Here is a 17413-nt window from a genome sequence, read left to right as displayed (position 1 = left end):
CCTAGTTTAGAGACCTCAGGTAGGACTTCACCGTGCTGTTTTGGATGGGTCTTAAGAGTGAGTGGTTGGCCATGTTGAGCAGTGAATGAGCCATTAAAGAGATTTTAAGTGAATTACCACTGTGCAAAGACAAAGCATCTGGTTGAAGCATCACAGGTTGAAAGCCTCATCTAGGTTTCCAGATGTACCGCTGTGCCATCTTTCTGAGGTCATGCTTCCCATCAGCTTTAGCTGATCTCAGGCTGTTCTTCTGCCAGAAATCCTTTCCCTCTATTTTCTTCTTTCTGGGATGGCTTCCAGTTGGATCAAGCAAACGATGGTTGCTACCACAAGCGTAGAGATGACTGGGATGTGTTGAAGGGGGAGGAGGGGAAAGGCAGGACTGTCTGTTTTGGCAGCATAGTTTTGCATTAGTCAAGCTGATGAATATGTGGGAGTGGGCACGGCTTGCTGAAGGGCAGCTGTGTAGCTCCTGGTAGAGCATGTCCTGCTTCTACCCTAGTTTCCCTCCCTGTAAAGGCGGAGTGAGGATTGCAAAGTGTGTTAATGTTTCTGGGGGGCTACAATGTCAGTAGAGTCCTTTGAGGTGCACTGCTGACTGATGGCTTCACGTACGTGCAAAAAATGTTCAGCTTCGCAGTTAACCCAGAGGAGGTATCCCTCTGGGAGGACTTTGAGCACAGCTTTTAAATAAAGTCTTCTGATGAACATATCAAGGAGAATATAAGGCAGAAAATTTCTACAATGAGGGTGGTGAGGCACTGGAACAGGTTTCCCGGAGAAGTTGTGGATTCTTCTTTCCTGGAAGTGTTCAAGGCCAGATTGGACAGGGCTTTGGGCAACCTGATCTAGTGCAAGATGTCCCTGCCCACCACAGGGGGTTGAACTAGATGATCTTTAAAAGGTCCCTTCCAGTCCAAACCACTCTGTGGTTCTATGATTTCTCTGCTTAAATATGCTGCAGGCCAGGGCCTGATGTGTTAGTGCCTCTCTGGGAGGGAGCAGGACAAATCCTGCTGTCGTGTTCTCCTTTAGCCATAAGGCTAGGGGTAGGTTTATCTTCGTGCCCAACTAGTTATAAACATTTATCTGACCTATCTCAGGCAGAAAAGCTCTTGTGTTAGGTGCTTGCTGCAAGTACGTTACTGCCTTGAGGGTGATTCTCAAGGTCTGTTGGTTGGAGAGCCAGCGTGGTTTTGGTAGCGCTCTCGATGTGCTAGCCATATCTGAGGAGCTCGTCATATGTGCTTGTCTCAGAGGGGGTTGCGCATCTTCCTGGTAAAAGCAGCACAGACACTCAGCCTTGCTGTTGGTGATGGCGGGGCAGAGCAGTTTGCTTGAGCTTGAAATTGCTGGTGTTGCACGATCATCACAGGAGGGAGGGGGAGAAAATTAGCATAAGCCTCTTAAACAAAACTTTATTATTTCTCAGAGCTGTCAGAAAACACTCCATCCCCCTATTTAGGCTTCAAATTAGGGTTTCTTTTATGGTGGGTGCATGGTCAGCCTTGGGGTCTGGCAGGACCCCCAAGGTCATGTGCCTGCTCTCTTGGCCAGTGCCACCCTTCTCTTTTACTGCTTATGGCATGGGGGACTTCTCTGGTTGCTCCTGCTATGCAGAGCCTTCCTATTTCTCTGTCCCATCGTTTTGCTTTCACCCTTCAGTCCTGATCTGGTGATCTCCCGTTGTAGGTTACCTGGTATTGCTCAGTCCTCTGCCCCTATGCTACATAACTTTTTTTTTAAAACTGTGGTGAATCTTTATTTGCCACGTTAGATGAAATAGAATGTTACTATGTCTTTGCAGTACTAGTTCAGTCTGCTAAGAAGCAACAGGTCGCGATGTCAAGGACAGAAAGTGGTTGCTAGAGTGGTGACACCGAGAAAAGTGTATTTTGGTGGACAAGTTGGAGCTGCAGGAAGGCGTCAGAGGAGCTTTGCTGGCATGAGTGTGTGCCATGGTTTCAGTTGGGGTAGAGTTAACTTTTTTATTAGCAGCTGGTGTAGTGCTGTGTTTTGGATTTGGGATGTGAAATACTTTTGATAGTGCATTGGTGTTTTTAGTTCTTGCTGAGCTCTCAAGGCCTTTTCTCCTCCTCACACCGCGCTGCTGGTGAGTAGGCTGGGAGGGCACAAGAAGTTGGGAGGAGACACAGCCAGGACAGCTGACCCCAGCTGACCAAAGGGATATTCCATGCCATATGACATCATGCTCAACATATAAATCTGGGGGAAGAAGAAGGAAGGGGGGGACGTTCGTAGCGATGGCATTTGTCTTCCCAAATAACCGTTATGTGTGTTGGAGCCCTGCTTTCCTGGAGAACACCTGCCTGCTGATGGGAAGCAGTGAATGAATTCCTTGTTTTGCTTTGCTTGTGTGCATGGCTTTTGCTTTACCTATTAAACTGTCTTTATCTCAACCCACGAGTTTTTCCTCACTTTTACTTTTCTGATTCTCTCCCCCATCACAACTGGGGGTGAAGCGAGCGTCTGCGTGGCACTTGGTTGCTGGCAGGGGTTAAAGCAAGACAGTGTGTCATCCATGGTCTGCATTGCCTGGAGCATGGTCATGTCTCCTGGGAGGAGCAGCCCTGGGGCAAGTGAAGCTACTGGGCCCTTCTCGAAGGTAGTTTGGGAATGGGGGGCTGATTTCCTGGCACTCAGCTGTGTTTCCAGTATGTCTGGCTGCTGCGGGACAAAACGCTTTGTCTGAGAGCTGCAGTTGCTTTGGGAAGGCAGGCCAGGCCACCTTCATATGGGTTTGATTAAATGTAGCAGCACTTAGAGAAGCTACAAGCATCTCTCTTTGCCTTGCTCAGCAGTACTGGGAGGCGAGGAGTTTGAACTTTGCCAGGGATGTTTCTGCGATGTTGTCTAATAATAGCAATCACATTGAGAAAGTTAGAGGAAAAAGGAGCGCCGGAGGAGGATGGGAGAAAAGGTGGTCTGCACAGCGACCATAAGGTTCTCCCCTCCCCATACTGAGCCCTGGTGCAGGAGTGGGTCGATGCCAATGCAGATGAAGTCCTACAAAGCTGATAAAGCCCTTTTAGATGCAAGCCTTGTGAAGGTATGAATTTCATTGCTGGGGGCGGAAAGTTGTCTACTTTTATAAATAAGCTGCAACTAAAGATTATTGGCCAGGTTGTATTTGTCGTGTTATTTCTGTCTTTGTAGAGACTTTATGTTCCACTGCAGAACAGTGTTCAGTTACTGAGTTCAAAAGAAAAACAGAAGACCCTCCTGGAAGTACATAACACAAGTAAATAACTCTTGTGTTTTGGCTAGAGTGGTAATTTAAAGCAACAGGGAGAGCAATTATAAATGGTGATGGAAAATTTGTGCTTGAGGCTGGAGTCCAAGGTCTGTGCTGTGCTCTTGTGGTCTCCAGCATTGTTTTCATCCTTAGAAATGCCTTCAGCCCTTCCATAGTGGGAAAGGAGAAAGGGGAAAATGGGTGGCCAAATGGATTATGTTTTTTCTCATTTCTGTAAATACCGGCTGGCAATGGCTGATGTCTGTGAGTCACCCGCAGAGACTGGGGAAAACAAGCAAGTCTCTTTTTCTCAGTCCAAGGTAAACCAATGCACTGCATGAGTAAGTTTTCTCGCCGTTCATAACGAGGTCTCGTTGGCAGGAAATACGTGAGATGTTGTCGGGCTGATCCTGTATCTTCCCCTTGCCGGTTTGGTGCTTTGACTGGAGTTGTCCCACTGGGTTTCCTTACCTCCCCCTGCTTCCATATCCTCTTTCCATTACAAGATGCTTGCGGATGGTTGTTCATCCACTGTATTCTTTGCTGTCCCCAAACAGTTGCATGAACAGAATGGGAAAAGTAAAACCATATTAGATGTGGTGACCTTTACTTCAGTTGCTTCAGTTTGCATCAGAAGACGGAGACGGCTGCTTAGAATTGTTTCCAGTAAAACATCTTTTTTTTCTGATACCTCTTTGGCATGCAGCAGGCACTTTGCATGCCTGCAGCGGGGTGTTTCTGCAGCCCGCAGAGACAACCTCTGTGACAGGTTTTGCTCAGTGCTGCTAGATGTCTTTTGTGTGACTAATGTACAAAAGCCTTATAAAACAATCTGTAGGAAATATAAAACCATTTATATTATGAAACCATAATGGTGAACCAATAATAATGAAAAAATGGAAGCAGCCTGCCTCTGACATCAGATGGGATTCATCTGCCCTGCAAACTAGGAGAAATTGCACAAGTGCTGTAGAGCAGGAGATCTCCAGCAGCATCTCAGGGAGAGGAGTAGAGGAGTTGCAGGTGGCGGCTTCCATCCCATTTATCAGCCTCTTTTCTGCCTCTCTACTTAGACATTAACTTCAGTGCATTGACTGTTGAGGAGGCTTTGCAGGATGAACAGCTTTGGTTTGGGACTGATCGTCTTGTCTTTACCTTGGCTTCACTCTGTGATTTTGGAGAAGTCCCCCGTCAGCCTCATGCCGGGTACCTCCACTGTGGTGCCAGGACTAGGCAGGAGTGTGTTCAGGGCAGGGATCTAACACCCTCCCATCTCTCATGAGGTTGCCTTGGCATCTTTCCCTTTCACCAGCCAGTTCTTATAAATGTCACTAATTACTATTCTCTCTAATGCTTACAGGATTTGCCAGTTCCCGTACGCCGATGGGGATTGTGTTCTGGCTGCTTGTCGGTGCCTTAAGAGAAGCCGACGCTCTGAACAGGTACGTTTGCTGTGCTCCTGGCGAGGGCAAGAGGGTCTGTCTGTGTTCAAGAGTGAAACGTGCGCAAGGCTTCCCTCGTGGGTGTGGATTGACACATACTGTGGGAGAGGCCACTCCACAGTGAATGTTTTTTTTTTCCATTCAGATGTGTTGTGAAAACACCCAGGCAGAAGGTAAGGTTTGCACTTAGCCTTGCTGACAGTCCTCTGAGGAAAGCATTGGAAAACACAGCGTGGCTGCAGAGCCGCTCCTGGGAGGCCGTGCTCCTTGCTTAGGCAGGCACAGCCTTTTCCTTCCCATCGCACCAGCTGGGGAATCCCAGTCGAGCTTGTGGCTGCACACGCCGCTCCTGTGCCCTCCTGCTTTGCTGGCTTTTGGTAGCTTCCCTGTGGCGTGCGTCTGCCTGCTGTCCCGAGCCGGGGTGGGAGGAAGCTGTTTTCATGTTAGTATCCACCCATGAACAAATCTCCTGTTGTTTTCTTACTGTATGGCAAGAACAGCCTGTAGCAGCTTATTCCTCCTTGGATAATTACTGCTCTGCTCTGCCACTGATTGCTATCGGAAGCAGTGGAGTAGTGCCTCTGCTGTGCTGCCCAGTGCATCCTTTTGCCTGATTTATTTGATGTATTTATTGCTTTAAGGCATCGGCACTCAACTGAAAAAATCTCATCTGCGCTCTCTGCAACTGTTTGGCACTGTAAATGGATTGCTTGAGTTGGTTGTACTTTCTGTGCTACCAGCAGGTCCGCTCGCACCTCAATTCTCAATTCCTGCATTACTTTGAGGAGGAGAAAATACAAGCTGGGTAATACAATTATTAGCTGGAATTATGTTCCCAGCTGAGCAGAGGTGTGCGTGCAACCACTGGAACTGGAGTGGAATATTTCACCATTTGTGGTCGCTCAGGGGAGGTCTGAGAAGTGGGTAGATGGACGCTGCTGCGGGAGCGTCAATAGACAAGGAGGATTGGCCTGGCACACCGAGCTTGAGCCTTCAGCTTGCTGTAAGAGCTTACAGAGCAAAAGAAGCTCCTTCCTGATGTCCCTGATGGGCTTCATCCCAAAATGGCATTGCCTTGGATTTGGCCTGCCTGAATAGCCCATTTGATTGTAGGAGGACATCACTGTAACTCGCTGTGTGAAGCTTTCTTGATCCCTAAAAAAGCAAAGTGGATTCATTATGGAAAGTGATCTTTCTTGAAAACCTGGTTCACCCAGGACTGTCTGGGTGGTGCAGCAAACGCACTGGAAGAGTAGGAGTCAGGGTGGAGCTGTTTCCACCTAAATCCCTTGCGTTTCCCAGGGTTTATTGCACCAGGCAAGCAGACGTGCTCTCCATTCGGAGCTTAACGCAGAGATGGTTACTAGAGCACCACCTGTGCTTCCCGGTGCTGGCCTTCTCGTTGTACTTCCCTTTCTTCAAATTAATTTTCTAGCGTAAAAGGCCTCTTTTTAAAGGGAGAAGTGTGATGAGAAGGGGAACAGCAAAGGTAGGAGTGCCTCCATTTGCCAGCAAGCTGTTGCAGGTGTGTCTGAGTCGGAGGGAGCCAGCACTGAGTCAGGGCCTCAGACTCCTGGTGACTCAGGTGGCAGAAGCCCAAGTCGTTCTCTTACACGCCTGAATTGCAGTGAATTTCCTGTAAAGGCGTTTTGCCTCCTGTAGTGGCCATGTAGGGAGCGGTGTGACATCCTCTTCCTCCTGTATGGGTTATGAGCAGCTCGGTTCACAGGGGATGCAGGCAAGTGGTGGTGGCGGCGGCACTTCTCTTCCTGCCAAAACAGGTGGAAGTTTGATTTATCCCATCACCCTCAGCCCTAACTCTGTCCTTTTCTTCCCCCCTGTTTTGTTGGGTTTTTTTTAAGATGGGACAAGTCACAGTAGTTGCAGTTGTGTATCTCTTGAGCTTGATGAGATTCTTATGCAAGTCCGGAGGTTGTGTTCTCCTGGCAGGTCTGCTTGCATGCATTATCCACTACTTCATCGTACTGGGAAGGGATCTATTTTCTGAAACAGGGTTTATTTTTAGTCAAGGCTTTCCCTGTCTAACTGGCAAAAGTTCAGCATTTGCAGCGCAATTTGCAGAAGCAGCGATTTCACCAAATACTTGGGCTGGGGGAAGGGAGAGGAAATGTCGTATTAGCTAGCGAAAAAGCTAAATGCTGACTTGAAAAAATAGCGTGAGACGCTGTTGTGAGAGCATAAGGATGGGTAATGCAAGTTGAGAACAGCGTTGCGTTGGCTGCAGTCGATAATTCAATATGGGTTGCTCATTTTTTCCTTGCGACGGCTGCCACAGAGGTTAACCAACAGTGGATGGGTGGGAACTGCTGTTCCGTGTCTGGTGGTCAGTGTAGACAACCTTTTGGCCTGACCCTGGGGCAGTGAGTTAACAAACTCACCTGAACCGCAGCATCCATGGGGAAAGTACGTCCATGCAGGATATTGCACTGCCCTGTTACACCCACGCTTGGGGCCACGGGAGGCTTGCCGAGGGTTGAGCTTTGTAGTGATACAGGCACTATCATCCCCATGTTTGAGGACGCTTGTCAGATACCCTGGAATGAACAGAGTGGCGTGTGGGATGCCCTGGGGCAGTGCTGCAGCTGTCTCCTCCGCTCCTCCCCAGCTGCTGCTCCAGGGACAAACTGTCTTCATATGCCCCATTGCTCTCACTAACTGCTCAGAGCCATTCTGGGTCTTGAACTGGCTTCTAGCATGACCAACTGTCCTTCAGAGGTGCAGAGATCTTTTCTTGTTCTTGCATCTCCCCTGACATTTCCACCGCTCCTTCTACAGAGGCGTCTTTGCTACTGTTAGCTGTTAATGCTGCAAACACCAAGGTGTCTGAGGATGACACTGGCGAGCGGGTGACTGTGTTCAAAGCCTTTGATACTTACTCCTCTGACAAATGAGGCTTGGCTCCGCGTGTGGGCACATGAATGATTTGTTTGCGGCTGCAGGTTAACTCCTGCTGTTTGCTTTATCCTTTTTTTTTTTTTTTTTTTTCTCCCCTACCACAGCAGACAGTTGCACAGCAGCTTTGTCACGGTTCCATTAAGAAAACAAGGAGAAATTGATCATTTTCAATTTTCTTTTGAATGTTTGGAAACTAGAAGAAAGAGGGGAAGTAGCACTAGGTTATTAGGTGTATTCTGCGTACGGTCCGAGCAGGTACACATTGCGTGCAGGTAACAGAGATGTATTTTTGTGAAAGAGTTGGGAATGAAACTTTTGAGTGCTGTTTCAGTCACTGGAATAGAAGCACCATGAGAATCAAGGTAAGAGCACCCATTGAGTGTCTAGAGGAGTAATCTTCCTGGGGGAATTAATCTCATTTAACCTGATAAAAGAATTTATGCAGTGGGGGAAGTCTCTGCCATTTCCTGCTGAGCTTCCTGAGAAGGCTGGGAAAAATTAAGTGCTGAAACGACCCTCTTCTCTCCGGGGGAGGCTTATGTTTTCCTAAGACCTGTTATTATCTTCCTGTTGAAAAACCATCTGTATCAGCTGGCAAATTAAGATTGTTTTAGCTACTCTGTTTTCCCTGGCTCCCTCTGGACTTGCTTGTTGCGAACCTATTTGCAAATCCCCTGTCCATGTGGGATGCAGAACATCTTGCATGTGTCCCAGTACTGCTGCAGTGGTTGGCCCCATGCTTGCCATACCCCCGATGACCTGTGGATATGTAGGTTTCATAAGTTTGAAGTTTTTCCTTAGGGAAGGTTTATGGGTGGTTGTTTTTTGGTTGGATTTTTTTCTTTCTTTTTATTTTTTTTTCTTATATTGCTAATTATTTCAGGGGAACTTATATCTTATTAGTGCTTTCTCCCTGAAAGGTATTTCACTTCCTCTCTGTCTCTTGCCCTCAGTGGCCAGAAGAACCCTGATGCATTAGGAAAGCCAGTCTCTACTTTAAATGGCCTCAAGCATGTGCATATTTAGCTCAATTTCCTTTTACAGCAGCTTGTTACGAAACGAGCAGGAATCTCAGGGTGTCCCTGGGTCAGCTTTTCTTCTGACCCTTGGGTGAAAGCAAGAAGGGTTTTACTCCAGTGGGTGAGTGCTTGGAGGAGGAGGTGTCCGGCTCGAGGTTGGAGTACTCTGGGTGGAAAATATTTCTCCTATCAGGGAATTTTTGCTGATATTGTTGAACTATGCTTAAAGTATGTGGGCATATATTGTAATCTGCTGGCAAAGACGCTGTGAAGATAGCCGTCCTGGGTTGGAACAAAGGTGCATCTAAACTGCTTGTGTCCAAAGCAATACCCCATCTTCAGTGGAGGCAGAGGAGCCGGATGGAAGCTGAGCAGCCTAATTCAGGACTCCATCTGCTCTAGCCTGGCTTTGTGTCTTGCAGATGTGCTGGGTTTTGAGCAGGCCGAGAGCTTCACTTGGCTGGCAGCCTCCAGCCCCAGGTAGTCTGTCAGGCCAGCAGCAGCCACCTCTGTGGCCACACTGAAACCAAGGTCTGCATGTGTGGTTGCAGCGGTGGGAAGGCTGTCTATGGGTTACCTGCAGCAAAGGACGGAGCTGACTTCTGTAAGGTTCAGATCACCATTTTTAAAATGTTTGTTCAGCACAGATGAGCTGTTGTGGCATGCGGGTCTGTCTCTTGGGCATCTCACAGTTGGTGCGTACCCAGCCCTGTGATCACACGCTGCGTCTTTTGAGTGTCATTTGATTTGCTTTCGCAGGCAGAGATCTCATGTAGCCCTCCCCCATGGAGGGTCAGCGTTTGGTGCCTGTCTAAATTGCTACTTGTCCCTTGAGGTTGTTCTGCTCTGCTTTGCTCTGTAATTACTTGCCAGGCATTGCATGCTTCCCAGCAGCTCTCGCGGCAGTTTGTAAACGGGAAGATAAGGAAGAGTGGACAGATGGACATCTGTGAGGGCTGCTGGTAGTGGGCAGAGGGAACGGTTTTAGCCCTGATCACATGAAGCATACTCTCCAGGCGGATCCCACTGTGACTCTTGATGAAGTTTCCCTTTCCTTGGCTGACTTGTTGGAAAACCTTTTCACTCTGAGTTTGGTTTGGAAAGAGAAACACCCACACAGATGGCTGCTCTTCAGTTGTCATTCACGTTGGGGCTTTTTATGTTCCTTTTTGCATTACCCTCAGGTGAAACCCAGGCTTGCTGCCAAAAAACATATCCCAGAATTATAAAGAAAGTAAACACTAAGGATATTCTGGTTTTTCTCTGTAAGCTGGAAATGCAAGGGGCTATCTAATATTTTATCAGTTCACAAGGGATTATGTTGCTTTTTCTTTTTGGCTGAGTTTCCATGTTGTTCACTTGTTTGTTTTCCTCGGATAAAAGATACAGCTTTCATTAAGATTTGTTTTGGCTATGTTTTGCTCCTTGCTTGAGACTGTCTGAATGGTGCCACTTTTTCTAGACAAATGCCAGTGCTCTGCTTTGGAGTCATGCTGAGCTCATCTGATAAGGTTGTTTGGGTTTTTTTATCCAAAGTGGCTCTCAGAAGAATTGCTGGATTGTTAAATAATGAAAAGTATTTTTAGGTCTTTGGGGTATTGTAACTGAAGGCAAGGGAAGGAGAGCAGTAGCATTGCTGGAAGGCTTGTGTTCGGTGTGCTGGTGATTTATGAAACTGAAGTTACTTGCTCGGCCTCTTGCCTGGATCTTTTGTTGGTATCCAGGATGCTAGGGATGGCGCATTCCACGTGAACTGCAGGTTTCTGGCCATACTGGATCTTTCTGGTCTTGCATTGCTCCTGGCTTCTTAGCCAGTAGAGGGGAAGCAGAGTTAAGCCATGGCTGGCCGGCATGCAGAGGATGCTTGAGAGGATGCTTGGAGGGTCCTGCACTGGGCTGCCAGGGTGCAGGAAGATGATGCTGAGGAAGAAAGTGGAAATGGCAACCTGCAGGCAAAGGTTTCTGGTGAGTTTCTAGAATTGAGACTTGCTGTCCACTTCATTGTTCGTGTTCTCTAACCCTGCAAAATTGCTGTGGCAGGGCCTGTGGTAGGCTTTGGTAGACAGGAAGGATGCTGGTGCAAGGAGGTGGCTGGTACTTCCAGGTGTATTAACTCATTCCTGAAATACTCATTTTTTAAATAAAAAGTTTTGTCTAGGGTAGCTGTTTTTGGGGCCTTACTGGCCATCCTTTGAGTGGAAATAGGACTGACTGAAAGCTGCTTTAGGAGGACAGGGACTGGTACACGCGTGGCGTGCAACGATGCTGACAGTGCTGCCGTCAGCCGGCACGTGTTTACATACCTCCATGTTGCACGGTGAGGACCACACTGAGGAGAAGCACGGTCTCCCAGTGATTTAGCAGGTTTGGCATTTAAATTTGCCAAGATTTGTCACTGCAAGATCGGTGGTGACTTGAAAGATGCCCCTTCTGCCTCTCTCCTGCAACAAGGATTTTTTAAAAGAGGGATCCGTGGAAGAAGGAGGCAAAGCAGCATCAAAAATTTTCTTGAAGTAATGGGAGGGCAAGTGGGATGTTCACTGCTGTTCCTGTTGGCAGCCCTGTATTTATTCCACGTGCGTGTTGTCCCATCTTGGGAGGGCCCTCACCCTTTATGTTGGGAATTGTAGCTTGTTTCTGGGGGTGGAGAGGGACTCTCATGGCCGATGGGGCGCCTCCTTCCCTCCACAATCAATCCTTCATTCCTTGTTTTCTGCCGCAGGCACCGTGCAAAGCGGAGACATCCTCAAGGCACGGTGCCAGCGGCCCAGGCGTGGTGGTGGCTGGGCTGGTCCCACGCCTGGGTGGGGAGGACCAGGGGGGATGCATCCCTGTGTGGTGCAAGTGCTGGGAGCTGCCGAAACCCCCACACCAGGTTTCTGGCAAATGCACTCCTGGACTAAACCATGTAAAAACCAGGCTTGCAGGAGCTGGGATAAGTGGCTCGACCGTGGCGATTTTCTTTTTGGTCTTTATTTCCTAGTGTGCAACAGCTGTAATTCTTCTGTGTTACTTTTATCATCCTCGATTTCTGAAAGTATGTTTTTCTTTTTTTTTTTTTTTCCCTTCTTTCCTGAGGATTTTGGGCAGTGTTTTCCAAAGCCATTGTGGTGGGCATTTCCCCTTCCCTCCCAGTAGCAGCTTTCATTTTTGAATCAATAGCTCAGCATTGTTCACATTGTTTTCCAATTTTATGGCCTTTTTTTTCCCCCCCTTTTGACTTTGACTAAGGCAGCCTCCTAAATGCTTCTGGAGTCTTTCAGGTCACTTTGCAGAAAATATTTTTTTCCTGTTACAGAAGGTCTCATATTCAAAGCTCCAGGCAGGAAAACTGCTTTTGTAGTGCTCACATTTGAGTTTCTGAAAACGTGATTCTTGCGAGCTTTTTGCTTGTTTTTTTGGCCAGGTTTCAGTTAAGATCGTGCTAAGTTCAGCTTTAAGCAAGACTTCATAAGCTTGATGGAGTTGACTGTTGTTGAAATGTTTCTAATGACATAACAAACCCTGCTACTTCTGGTTTCTACATAGCATCCCACGTGCTAAATCTGTTCTACTCTTCCGGTCCAATGCCTGTTTCCCCCCCCCCCCCCCCCCCAATTCCCTCCAGAAATAACAGGTTATTATTAGGATCTGTATGCATATGCATTTACCAGGCTTGATATAGCTTTGCACTGAAGACGTTTATCTCTTTACCTATGTTGAACTCAGAAGCTGGACCCTGTGGTCAGCATAGCGCACATCTGCAAACTTCCCTTGGTTTGTTCAGAGCGGGATCTTCTGGCTGTGCAAATACTTAGGTTTTCTTCCCTAATTTTAAATGAGCTGCGATCATTCATTTCTCTACTCAGATTTTTTTTGGAAATAACTCTCTTTTAAGTGAGAAGTGGACTTTATTTGCATTTTTGGGTTTTCCCCCTGCCCTTTGAGCACTGAATACCAGTGAAAGGCTTTGAGTTATATCAGCCCGGGTAGATGGTATTTGCAGCATAGCAGTGGTGTCTCCTGGGATGTGTCTGACTTCTTTCCCTCTCCGCTAGCGAACATTGATCTTGTCGAGGGGGCAAGATGTCCTCACCCATTGGGTACCGGGAGCCTGCTGATCCGGCAGTGGGAGGACTGCGATGAGCAAACCGCTCGGGGAGCAATGCAAGCCACCCACAGCAAGTCACTGAGATCTTCTCAACCGCCAGCTAATTACCGTGACCTTGTAGTGTTTGCGGCTTGTGAGCTGATGCTCAGGAGATAAGCTTCCTGAGTGTTAACTGTTTGAACGGTGCAATCCCAATACTTGACGCAGGTAACCGAGTTGGATGCACTTGAACGAACAACACGTTCATGGAGAGGGAGAACGGAACGCCTGTAGAGATGAATAACCTTTTCTCCTTTTCTCAAGTCACTGTTCTCATTTATCCTTTGAACTAGCTTTTTTTCCCAGTGTAACACCAGAATTTTGCAATAAAATCCACATGTGAGGAACCAGTGGCGTGTCTTCTATTCAAAACGGCCTCCGTGTCATCTCACTGCTTAAACGGTCATAGAGAAATGTTTGGATTAAGCAACTAGGGGCCGAATGCATGTTGAATGAATTAGTTTCTCCCCTTTATACTGTAATGACAATGCCGTTAGAGAAACCACATGAGAGGAACGTTTCTCGGAGCATCTCTTCCGAGTTCATGTGTTTAAAACTGCAAACTTGAGTATTTTTAATCACAGTTAAAACCTTTCTGGGTTTTTTTTTGGGAGATGCTTTTCCTTGGTTAGGTTTTGTGGCAGTGCAGCTGTGGTATGCGTGCTTGCTGCTGGTGATGGGTTGGTCTCGGAGCAGAGGAGGTTGTGTCCTCCTCTTTCAGCCCTTGACCTCTTTTCAAGTCATGCCTTGCTGTGTCAGCCCCTCTGAGAAGCTTGGTGATAGATGTGGAGGGATATTAACTATTTTTCTTCAAAATTATGCAGTGGTTTCTTATATTCACCTGGAGTAATACTTGAACCATGGTAATGACTTTTATTTCCGTAGGAAAAGATGCACTTTCTTTCCTTGTTTAACCTTGTTTCACTTAAGGTTGCCCTAAGCAGCTGTTTTCTTGTCTGTTTTCAGACACCAGCCAAAAATACTGGTGTTCAGCCTCCAGAAGGCTTTGTGTGTATGTTAAATGAAGGAATAATTTAATGAAGCACCTAACCATGTCACTGCAGCATCCCTTAGGTAGGTGTAGTCATGATTACCCAAAAATGCCAAAGGTATATGATTATGATTATGCTCCTTGAAAAACCTGGTTAGAATTAGAGGTCAATTTAAAAAATGTAATTTTCAGAAGGGCTTGTCATTGACAGTTGCCTGAATGCTGAATTCAGTTGTCTGAATATTATTTCTGAGGGAAAATGCCATTTCCTTCTCTTTCTGCCACCAAAACTGGAGATGCCCCCCAGGCCTCCAAGATGGGACAAGTAGTAGTCACCTCCGTGCTGCAGTGGTTTCTCTTTGACTCTTTTTGCCTGGTGTATTAAAACCAGGTAGGTTTTAATACCAAACCAGCCTCCAGGTAGGCTGTGTTGTATATAAATTAGGTGGTCCTCTACCTCAGTTTAGAAGCTCTCTTGGATAAATGTTTAGTGTTAGTGTTGAGAGAGAACATTTCTGGAAGTAGCCTGATGCCAAGGCTATTGGTATGTTAATTGGGAGAAAAATAAAAAAGAAAAAGGAAAAAAAAATATCCGTGGACTCTGCAGCTTGCTTGAGCTTTCTAGCCTTAGAGGCTTGGCAGGCGTGTTGCGAAAGAGACTCCTGCTTTCCTGCTGGAAACCCTTTGGATTAAACTTTCTTTCAGTCAAGGGACTTTGTACGTCTGGTATGGAAAAGCCTGCAAGTGTACTCAGCTCACAGCGTCTGTGGAAAAACCAGCTGCTGTGTCTGCTTGTGAGTTGTCGTCCTGGGGATCTGCCCAAAAGTCTGTTTTTTCCATTGCTCAAGCCACAGTGTCAGGCTTGGCACACTTTGTCATGCAAAATCATATGGATGGGGTTTGCAGCTGGCACACCTTTTAAAGAGCCTATTATTATACCTTGCCGTAACAAATTAATTATGCTGTTGAGGTAATGATAGTATACTAGTATAGCTAAAATGGCTCCTATAGCTATGCTACCGAAGATCACTTTGGTTTGGTCTTTCCAAGTTGGCATGCTGCAGAGGTACAAGGCAGTTCTGTTGTATTTGCTCCCTCATCATGTTTGTACGGGTATCCACGATAAAATATTCCCCTGCTATCCCTAGTAAGATTGCAAAAGCTGCAAGGATGAGTTGTGAGAAAACAGGCTTGGTGTTAATAATTTAGAAGCTAGATACCTAATGCTTTCTTAATAGTTGCAGTTGTGCACATGAAAATATGATTTATGTATTAACATGATACGAACACCCTGCAAAATGCATACAGTGTGAATTTTTACCTGCATAAAACTGTACTTGTAAGCATAACTATTCATCTTATACTCAACTATTAATATATCTAATGAAGGATTGCCCTGGATGTCAGACTGAACTTAAAAAGTTACAATGGTCATGCTTACTGAGTACTTTATAAAGCTGTATTGATCTGCAAATTGGGCAATCACCTCCTTTTTGCTAGGAAACGTGACCCTACTGAAGACAAGTCTTTGGTTTAATTTCAGTTGTGCGTTATTTTCTGTACAAATCTAGAACTACCATTTATGAAAGCCGCAAGGAGATGGCTGCTTACTGAATGCTCTTGAGCTCTTGAGAGGATTTTTGGGACACCATCTGCAGCAAAAAGGCAGGGATCTGTCAACCCTTTCAGTTCGGAAAGCTTGTCTCCAGGTGTGCTCCATCTATGGAGCAGATGCTGGAGGGCACCAACTCGGTGCGTGTTTTACAAGCTCTGCACTGAAGCATTCTGCTTGGTTTGAGATACATAAAATCACTGTATCTTTTTCCTGGAGGCTGAGCTATTCACCTACCCTGGAACTGAAGAGGAAAAAACCCTGGCCATTATTAGCAGATCAAAAAGAGCAGTCTGCCAGCTCGCCTAACGCACGGGTTACGCCACAGCCTGGAGCTGGATTTTTTGTTAAGAGCAACTCAAATAAGAAGAGCAAGCAAATCTATGAACCTATGAACAAAACAGAAACCAAAACTAACAAAGGAAGCATCTGCTATTCTGATGAACTGATATAAGTGAGAGAGGAAAAAACAAGTCATCAGAGACCTCCAAAGGCTTGCTACTTTGCCCAGAAACCTGCAGTTCGGAGATGGCAGGCATTTCATAGTCTGACGATGGTGATGCAGATGTTCCTATGGTGCAATGCTAGGCAAAAGCAGGCTGGGTGATAAAGAGTGGCAGAAGATGCTGAGCTAGCATGCAGGGAAGCTGTGTCTCGGGTCTTGTTCTGTTTAGACGAGTGCACCTCTCCAAGGCAGCTCCGGTTCTGTTCTCCACCGTGGTTTTGGTGCAATGAGAAATACAGTGGGGAGGAAAGGAACCTGGTCCCAGCATTTGCCTCCATTTTCGGCTTGCATGGTGAAGTGGAGCGCAACGCTGGTGTGTGGCAGCACCGAGGGACTTGCTTGGCTGCTCTGCATGAACATCTCCCCGTGGCGGTATGGTAGGAGGCCTGGTCTGCAGGACACTTAGCTTCATGCTGAGGTGGGTTGGTCTGTTTGAAAGCGTGGCACAAGGCAGAGATGCTTAGGTTAGTGTTTTTATTACTATAGAATTTGTAATGCGGGGTTAAGGATGCATCCCTGCAAACACGGGAGCAGGAGGGCTATTTTTTTTCTAGTTGCCAGAAGCCCGGCTGGTACGAGGTGGGAGAAGAAACAAGAGGAGGGGTTGTTTTAGCTGTAAGCCGAATGTAAAGAGCAGGTACGATATGCCCACAGGCTGTATTGTCGGCACATAAATCTAGTGAACAGGAGAGAGGACAGACTGTTTGTATTGGCACTGCTGTCAGCTCTCATTTTCTCACAGCTGGGGGACCATGAATGCACAGACCCCATTGATGGGATGTCCTGTTTTTAACCTTCTCAGAGAAGGGATTTGTCTGCCCTGAAGCGTAATGCGTTTCTGCGTCTGCCTTTCCAATGGCAAAGGGTTTCACATCCCTTTGCTGAACGGTCCCTCTCAGCCCCAGAGATGGCTAGTGCCACTTTGCTTGTCTTCACCTCTCTGTGGAGCAAGAGGTGCCTGGCCCAGAGTTTTTAATTGTGATCATCACTCTCGTTATTACTGTCTGTAATGTCTGTAGAGCGTGGAGTCTTTTATTTAACCAGCAACTGGGGAGAGCATCCTTATAAAATTTTAGTAACCTATCATTTTAATACCTTACAAGTCTCGGCTCCTTGTATTCAGAAGTGAGTAACCTGGAGTGCCTGGTTGCTCATAGTGTGCACACACTCTTGAAGCAGCTGCCCAGAGTGGGTAGTACAGGAGGAGCGCAGAGAAACGGGAAGATTTGGTCAGCCTCATTGGAAAGTAGCTACAGCAGCAAACAAATTCTTCTTACACGCACACGCGATTTCTGACATCAAGGCAGAAGGCTGACAAGGTGCCTCGGCTTGGAGAAAAAGTTGAGTGATCTGCATAAAGTCCTTATGATTTTGTCTCTCGAGGCAGAAACAGCTAAAAACCTTCAGAAGAAGAAACCTCTGCCTGATTTTTGTTGCTGCTCATTTGTTCTGGATGGTTGGTTCCTGCAGGGAGAAGGATCGTTGATCTCTCTGCCCCGTATTATTGGTGTTGCATCTGCTCCTGGTTCAAGGGAGATGGGGA

At 46.8% G+C, this 17413-nt stretch overlaps 1 protein-coding gene across 5 annotated transcripts in view; it reads left to right on the top strand.

Annotated features, from left to right (window-relative positions):
• Positions 1 to 17413, top strand: part of LOC134514057 (USP6 N-terminal-like protein) — an 87866-nt gene that overhangs the window by 10067 nt on the left and 60386 nt on the right. For 2 of the 5 annotated variants that reach the window (XM_063331290.1, XM_063331291.1), the window contains exon 2: positions 4617 to 4698. The exons of 1 other annotated variant lie outside the window; for it this stretch is intronic. The gene's annotated coding sequence lies outside the window, so the exon portion shown is untranslated. Of the gene's footprint in view, positions 1 to 4616; positions 4699 to 4843; positions 4872 to 10374; positions 10599 to 17413 lie in introns of those variants that run through there. 2 more of the 5 variants (XM_063331293.1, XM_063331294.1) reach the window with 2 other exon arrangements.

Source organism: Chroicocephalus ridibundus, chromosome 4, assembly GCF_963924245.1.
Source record: "Chroicocephalus ridibundus chromosome 4, bChrRid1.1, whole genome shotgun sequence".
NCBI lineage: Eukaryota > Metazoa > Chordata > Aves > Charadriiformes > Laridae > Chroicocephalus > Chroicocephalus ridibundus.
The sequence above is the reverse complement of the archived record's forward strand: the minus strand, read 5'-3'. Positions and strand labels throughout refer to the sequence as shown.